Here is a 9,049-nt window from a genome sequence, read left to right on the forward strand (position 1 = left end):
CATGAGGATAGATGTGCAATGAGCATGCTGTTATATCATTAAATCTCCACTGTGACTCAGCCAATGCCCTGTCTCCCTAATGACAACACCCCACTGTGCATCCCCAACCTCCACAAGAAAGCAATTGCAATGTGCACCCATGCACATGCCCTCCTACCAAGGATGGGTATGTCCATTCCTCCATTCCAGCACCTCAGATGCTCAAGGTGCTAATCAAAACCAGGTTGCCTCGGTTTTATCCCATTATGTTGTGAATCTGGCATAACTCTTAAATGTCATGTTGAGACCACCCCCCCCCCCACCCCCATCCCCACTATTGTCAAGCTTCACTGTATCCCCTGGTAGGTACAAAGTTGTGTCATTTGTATTTTTTTCAGAAGTTTTCATTAGGCAGCAACATTATTATTTTTTAGTTTATTTTATTTCAGTTTGATAAATGGGTAAGTTGACTGGTCAACAGTCCTTTTTCAGCCATGCAAGATGCAAGTAATATTATTTACAGTATATGCAATTAAGGTAGGTATTCAACCAGTGATCATTTGTTAAAAGTATATCTTTACAAGAAAAATGTCACTACAACATGAGTTGCAAGGACTAGCGATTGTCATAGAAGCAAGAGCATTTGCTGTCCTTTACCAATTATTATTTTTAAGTGTCTCTTCATTTCTGCAGGTAGCCAATTCCAAAATAGCTGGGCCTAACCTACAGATAGCACCTTCTCAAAAGTTCCTATGTGATTACAAAGCTAACAATACCAGCAGGCCTTTTTAAACCTGGCGATATTTCCCAAATGTATCTGATGAGTTTTTATACCCTGGGGTTATTTTAAGGGGTATATCTAGGCTTCGGCATGGGTAATCAAGCATTTATAGGTTGCCTCTGTCTAATAGAGACATATTTATTTATTGACATTTGTTGACTGGGAAAGTCCAGCTGGGACAGGAGCCCATTTTCAGTGGAGGCCCGGGGAAAAAAGCTCCACAATTACATTTATGATTGCACAGTATTTAACAAGAATTTACAGAAATTACAGTACAATACAGTACAATATAACAAAATGAGAAACAGACTAATAAATTGTAGAAAGTTACAATATCAGAGAGGAAAACAGTAATTTACAAGATATATATATATATATATATATATATATATATATATATATATATATATATATATACACTCACACACACACACACACACACACACACACACACACACACACACACACACACACACACACACACATACACACACACACACACATACACATACATACACACTTTTCTTTTGTAAATATTGAAACAGATTGAAAGTTAAGAAAGGAAAAGATCACTAGAGGGGTAGGGTTAGGTTGAAAGAATTAATAAAGGGAAAGAAAAATCACTAGTGGGGTAGTTTTAAAGGGGTGAGGGGTAAGAATAATAGTTAAGCTTAGTGAGATTTATAGTAAGAACAGAGTTGTTTAAAATAACTTATAGATCAAAAAGAGTTTCCTACTGGTTTTGATAGGTAAAGATTGGGGTTAGCTAGAGGAAGGCTCAAGGAGAGTAGGATGTTTATCTATTTGGATAGAGGCAGGGGCAAATTTTAGTATTTAGTAGGTAATTCTTTAGGGTGAGTTTAAATTTGTTGAACCAGCTAATGGTGTTTATGTTGGTTGGAATTGAGTTCCATAGTTTAACGACAGTGTATGAGTAAAGGCAGTGTCCAGCTCTTTTGTTTGGTATATGTACAGTTATGAGTTGTTTATTTTCAGAGGAAAGGGTTCTGGTGGGGCTATAGGGTATTAAGATGTTCTTAAGATCATGGCATTTGTTTGGATTGTAGATAATTTTATGTGCTATGGACAGTTGAATGAGGTTAAGGTGATGTGGAAACTGCAGCCAGTTTAATTCATTTAAGGCTTGGCAGTGATGTGAGTGGTATAAACTGCCTGTGGCAAATTTGGCAATTTTATGGTAGCAGGATTGGAGCTTATTTTGTAGAGATGAGTGCAGGTTAGTAAAAATGGGGACACCATATAATAGGGAGGGGAGCAAGTAAGTGTTGGTGAGAGCTTTTTGATGGTGCTGTCCATGAAATGTTTATGTCTGTACAGGGCTCCTAATTTGCAATGCGTTTCTTTAATGGCATTACCAATATGGTGTTCAAATGTAAGTTTATTGTCAATGGTAATACCTAATAGTTTAGCATGGGATACGATTTCAATTTCTGTGTTGCTTTGGGAGAAAATATGAAAGTGAGAGTCAGGTGAAAGGGGTTTGGCTGCAAAGAGTAGAGGCTTTTTTGGGGCATTAAGTAGTAGTTGTGATTCAGTTACTAGGCTTCAATTGCGGTCAAGATATATTGGGTTATTTGTTTGGGGTGTTGTAGGTTATTTGAAGAGGAGATGATGGTAGTAGCATCTGCATACCGGATAATAGAGCTAAGAGGAGAAACAGTGTGAAGGTTGTTGGTAAATATGTTAAAGAGTAAAGGTCCAATTATGGACCCTTGTGGTACTCCAGTTTGGTTGGTTTGGTATTCTGATGGGGTATTTTGCCATTTTACGCATTGTTGCCTGTTAGTGAGGTAGCTATTAAACCATTGGTGAGTGGGTGGGGTGCAGCCAATATTAGAAAGGTGTTGTAGAAGTTTTTTGTCTGATACTGTATCAAAAGCCTTCGACAGATGTAGTACCAAAGTAATGTTACCTGAGTCGATGGATCTCTGTGCAGTATCCATGAAAGAGATAAGTGCAGTGCTTGTGCTGTGTCAGGGGCAAAAGCCATGTTGGGTGGAGGTGAGTAGGTTGTTGTGTGTAAGATGGTGAAGTAACTGTTTATGGATGCACTTTTCGAGGAGTTTGGATAGAGGGGAGAGGATAGAGATTGAACGATAGATGGTTCATTGGAGTTACCTCCTTTGTGAAGTGGGGTGATGATGGATTTTTTCCAGAGGTTTGGGACATAGGATTATGTAACTAAATGGTCGATCAGAATGCAAACAGGGTATGCTATGGCCTCGGCAGTGAGTTTTACGTATTCTGGTGGGGGGTCATAAAGGAGAGAGAGCATGGTTTTAACTTTCTGAGGAGTCTCTGAATTTCTGTGGTTGGTATTGGTTGTAGTGAGAAGAGGCTAGATGATGTAATATTGCTCTCCCTGGCCTGTCTCCCTCAGATTCTGACAAATATGGATGGACAATTTCCTACAGTTTCTCCTGCCAGTCTGGTTGATATGGGCATCCTGAGACAGTGTAGCAACTGCCTCATGTACACGGACAATCATCTGCTACTACCACCTAGGAACACAATCTGTGAGAGATGCAATTACATTAGGAACCCAGAATCCAAGCTCTCTCCCCCTCAAGCCAGTATATCTGGCACTGAAAAGGTTGTCAACACAATCACTACACCTCATACACCACCCACACCTACACAACACACACCTACATATGCAGAGGTCCTCCACATAAACATACCCAAACAAAGGAGACCTCCGAGGCAAAAACACACACAATCTCCACAGCCCTCCACACCACATACCATGCATAGCCCACACACCTGTGCCTCACAACCACTAAGGATTCACCATAAACCCAACATATTATTTATAGGAGACTCCATTGTGAGACACACAGATGTGCCTCTCACCAGGCTGGATAAGGAGTCATGGTTAGTTGTCTGTCACGTGCCAGAATCCGCTGTATCACACACACACTCAAGTCTCTCAACAACAGGTAGTGTTATAACTCTGTCAGAGTCCATGTTGGCATGAATGACTTGAGATGTAACTCTCTGGATTATATGAAGAGAGACATGATTGAGCTCACTGATTATGTGTCCCAGGTAGGTATGTCCCAAGCCTTAAGCAGCATTCTGCCGTCACCAAGAATGATGCCCCAATACAAACAAAAAATGATTGACTTTAACAATTGGCTTAGTTTCTGGTGTCTTCCCAGGGGGATTCAGTACTTGACAGCCTGGGAAGATATTATTGACAGACCACGATGCTTTGCCAGAGATGGTCTGCATCTATCTCACCTGGGCTTCAGGCTTCTGGCAAAGGCTCTTGCTTTCCCTATACAGCCTTTTTTAGGAAAAGTGATGAGGGTAAAACTGCCAACATAAAAATTTCAACAAAACACAAATTAAAGGTCATGCTGCTAAATGCTAGGAGTCTAAACATGAAACTGCACTCATTGCAAGCATTCCTAACTCTGGAAAATGCTGACATCTGTGCAGTCACAGAAACCTGGTTCAAAGCTGCAGAGAGTACCCCAGCCTTTCCTGGTTACTCATCCTATCATACATTCAGACCCCAAACTGTGGGCAGTAAAGCCAAACAAGGTGGAGTTTCAATATTCATTAAAGACATACACACCTTCAGACTGGTCAAACCGTATGACACACAGGAGACACTACAGGTGCAGTTAACCATTGACAAGACCCCTATTCAAATCATAAATAACTACAGGCCCCCAATTCTGACTCAAGATGCCCAATCTGCCTATTTGGACCTGCTCAAATCTATCAAGATTCAACCCTTTACCCTTATCTTGGGTGACTTTAACTTCCCAAACATGACTGAAAGAACTACTCATGCCAGAACACTAATGCCCAGAGATTCCTTGATTTTGTCAATCCAAATGTCTTGGAACAGCTAGTCAATATACCCATAAGGGGTGATAATATCTTGGACTTGGTATTAACCAACATGAGTAACTACTGCAGCATCCAAATAGTATCATCATCATCATCCCTGGTAAGATCCGACCATGAAGCGGTCACTTTCGAAGTCACCATCTCCCCCAATGCCCCTGTAGCTAGGATCAGACATAAAACCTTCGCCAAAGCTGATTACAGCCTCCTGAGGGATGGTATAAACAACTTCACAGCCCCCTCTCCCTCTGTAGGAGCTGGCACCAATATCCAAAACTACAGCAAAGCACTATATGAGCATTTATATAGATGCATGGAATCAGGAATACCCAACAGGATTAAATCATCCTCCAAAAGGAAGAGTAAACCTGTCTGGTGGACATCTGCAATAAATAAACTCTATAGCAAAAGGAAAAAATTGCTGTCCAAGACCAAGAAGGAGCAGGTGCCCAACTGGAAGCAATGTCTCTTTAGCCTGAACAAGCAAATAGGAGCACTAGTGAAATCCTCCAAAGCAAACTTCAAGTCCAAATTGGCCACATCTACTAGAGACAATCATAAGGTCTTCTTCACATATGTCTGCAACCTCAAAGGAACTCCCAGATCTGTTCAGAACTGGTGGTCAAGGACACCACATATACAAATGCCGTAGATATAGCAAACTTGCTGGCTGACAGATTCAGCGAAAACTTTACCCGTCTGTCCCCCCATCAGTAAATCAAGACACCCCAGTACCTGCTCCTTCTCCTTATATCTAGGGAACAGGTCATCACTGCTCTCTCAAAGGCAAAAAATATAGCCTCCATGGGACTCAATAACATCCCAGGCTGCATCCTACGTGAACTCAGGCAGGAACTTGCAGCACCATTAGGCACCTTGTTCAACCAAAGCCTGAGTACAGGCTTCATCCCAGCTGAGTGGAAGATAGCCACTGTCATTCCTTTACACAAAGGTGGAGCATCCACAGATTCAGGAAATTATAGACCCATCAGCCTAACTAGCCTGATCTGCAAGGCCATGGAACGGATTATCATGGACCTCATTAACAAGGACACTGATAACCTCCAAACACTTGATCCCATGCAGTTTGGCTTAAAGGGGAGGTTATGTCTGCTAAATTTGGTCGACTTCTTTGAGACAGTCACCAAAGCCATGGATGAGGGGAAGACTGTGCACACTGCCTACCTTGACCTGGCCAAATCCTTTGACACTATTCCCCATTTGGGCATAATAGATAAACTCTCTCAACTAGGCATCAATCCATATGTTACCAGATGGGTAGCAAACTATCTCACTGATAGAACCCACGTAGTCATAATAAGGGAAGCCACCTCAAGCAGTAGACCCATAACAAGCGGCGTACCCCAGAGTTTGGTCTTGGGGCCTCTGTTATTTGGGATATACTTTTCTGAGGTGCAGGCCAAAACCAGTGAGCTATGGCTGACCAAGTTTGCAGATGACTGTAAGCTGGATGCTGTCATCAATTCTCCTAGTGATGTGGACATCCCCCAAGAGGGTCTCACTCAGACAAATGACTGGTGCCAGAAACATGGCCTCAAGCTGAATACCAAAAAATGCATCATCATCCACTTTGGGGAGGGTGACGTCCCCACAAATTATCACATTAATAACAATGTACTAAGCACTCAATCAGTCGTGAAGGATTTAGGCACCCAGGCTGATAGCAACCTGACTTTTGACCACAATATTGCTTCCCTGGTATGGAAAGCCTTCTACATGCCCCACCTCATAAGTAAGGGTATCTCATCCATATGAGGTCATAACATCCCTGTATTCTTCCCTTATGAGGCCCATTATTGAGTACAACACAACTTTCGGCATGTACCTCGCAAAGCATATGCAGCAGCTGGAGAGACCACAGAGGTTCCTCACCAGAAGAATCCAGGGCCTCAAACATCTACCATACACAGATAGGCTAAAAGCCCTATCCCTCTACTCAGTTTCATACAGACTCCTCAAAGGTGACCTATGTCTGGCATACAAGGTGATCATGGACCCCACCTTGATCCGCAAGTCAAGCTCCACTCAAATAACCCACACACGTGGCCTCAACCTGGTCTGTGACATCAACAGGACTTGTTGGCGGGACAGATTTGTTTCCCAGAGACTCCCTCATCTATGGTATAGACTCCCTCTCCATGTCAAGCAGAGTACCTCTTTACCCCTTTTTAAACGCAACCTGGATAACTGGATGGGAAACAGAAAATATATCCCTGGGATTCCACCCATGTCCCTGCTGGACAGGGGCATTGGGTGCTGATTTGTCTAAACATGGGCTAAACTCTTGGCTAGGCTTATAATGCCCTCAGGGCCAATACCATAGTAACCTCCTATGATCCTATGAAGATTATTTTATATTGTAGATAATGGAAATAACATAATTTGCTTTAATGAAAGACAGAGATGGTGTTCAGAAAAAAGACTAAAACAACTGCACTGCAGTAAATAGCACAGTGAAGACAGCATGATATGGCAGAACAGGGATTAGGTGGGCATAAGTGCTAATATAGGGCAGATATACAGGGAATAATGCTGCATACTGGGATAGGTGCCCTTTTTATTTTTTATAAGAAAAGTAGAGGTAGAAGTTAAACTGCAGAAGGTAGGGGTAGGCATGACTGTATAGGGATAGCAGCAGGAGCAGACACACACACATTTAACACAGACAAAGACTGGTAGGGGAGGTAGTGACACAAAATGGGGCAACAATGGAAAGATCCAGAGTGACAGAGGGGGGACAACTGGTGATTGAAAGGACTGGATGACAAACAGGGGATGGAGAGTGACACACAAAGAAGGGTAACACTATGATAGGGGGATAGGGTGGGGTAAGGTTGGTTTGTCAATCCAGTCCAGAGGGAAATCCACCCTGATTTGTGAGGAGATCCAGGCATCCTGATACAGTGTCATACTGCCACTGGCTGGGCTACCTTAAACCCTATCTCCCTATTACCCCCCCCCCCCACACACACACACACACACACACACACACACACACACACACACACACACACACACACACACACACACACACACACACACACACTCACACACACACACACACACAATGCAGAAATGTGGCATTTTATCCCAGCTCTGCACAGACTCAGCCAATGTCCCCACCTGTTCCCACTTAGGTGAATTCCCCCTTAACACGTCCCCAGCCTCTACCAAAAATCTAACATGAGGAGCATCCATCCCCTCCAATAGGCATGCTCATCCTTCACTTTTCACATTTCAGATACCTGACTGGGTCACCTGGGCTGCAGCCAGGGCTTTATTACTCTACACCATTCAATGGCTGAAGCCCAACATTATTGGGCTACAAATTGAAGTTGTCATACTTTGTGGACAGTGTTGCAGTGAGAAACAGAACATCTGCTGAAACTGGATATCCGAGCGTATTGCTATACAGGAAAAGTGATGGCAGTCATAATGACTCAAGGGTGCATAGCAGTCACAAGCGTTGTCACATAACAATGTGTGTGTGTGTGTGTGTGTGTGTGTGTGTGTGTGTGTGTGTGTGTGTGTGTGTGTGTGTGTGTGTGTGTGTGTGTGTGTGTGTGTGAGACAGGACACAAGAAACAGGCAGAACAGGTTGCAGTCCTGTGGAGGGTTCATTCACACAGGCACAGGGAACAAGTGGAACAGGTTCCATTCCTGGAGGGGTTCCATCCAGCCAGGGCAAAGGGAAGAAGCAGGACAGATTGCAGTCCTGTGGGGGAGAGGGTCCTCCAGCCACATACAGGGACTGCAAACAGGGTCAGTCACAGTTCTTCCATTTAGACATCTTCATACTGTGCCACATACACATAGATAGCATGACAGTCTACATCGGATGCTAGTCCTCCAGTATGCAGAGCACAGTCTGTGTTAGTGGCACAGGTGCAAGGGATAGTATGCACAGATCACATGTCCACAGCTGCCAGATTATGGCACAGTGCCAGAACAGTTACCCTGTAACAACATACAAGGTTATGACCACAACAAGCATGCTGGAGACAGTTCATAAGCAAGTATTGGCTGACATGGACTGTCATGCATTTAAGCCCCCACCACTGATACACAGTTAGTACCACTGTTGACTGCATCAGAGAGCCTTACTGCCTCAAAGGTGTTTATATACGACATTGTGGAGAGGCATGTAGGAGGTGGTTACTACCATAACTCCAGAACGTTCCTTGATCTGGGTATTACACCTGGCATCAATCAGTGTATTTGCAGGTCTGTGACCTAGAAACCAATGACCACTTATCAAACTGTGTCAGAGCTGCTGAGTATGCTGCATGGCTTATACAAGGACCTTCAACCACAAGAGGGACTGCAGGATACCTGCAATTAATGCAGAGTCAAAACATACATGGGACTGATGCACATATACTTAGT

This window comes from Protopterus annectens, chromosome 14.part0, assembly GCF_019279795.1.
Source record: "Protopterus annectens isolate FY-2018-M chromosome 14.part0, PAN1.0, whole genome shotgun sequence".
Lineage (NCBI taxonomy): Eukaryota > Metazoa > Chordata > Ceratodontiformes > Protopteridae > Protopterus > Protopterus annectens.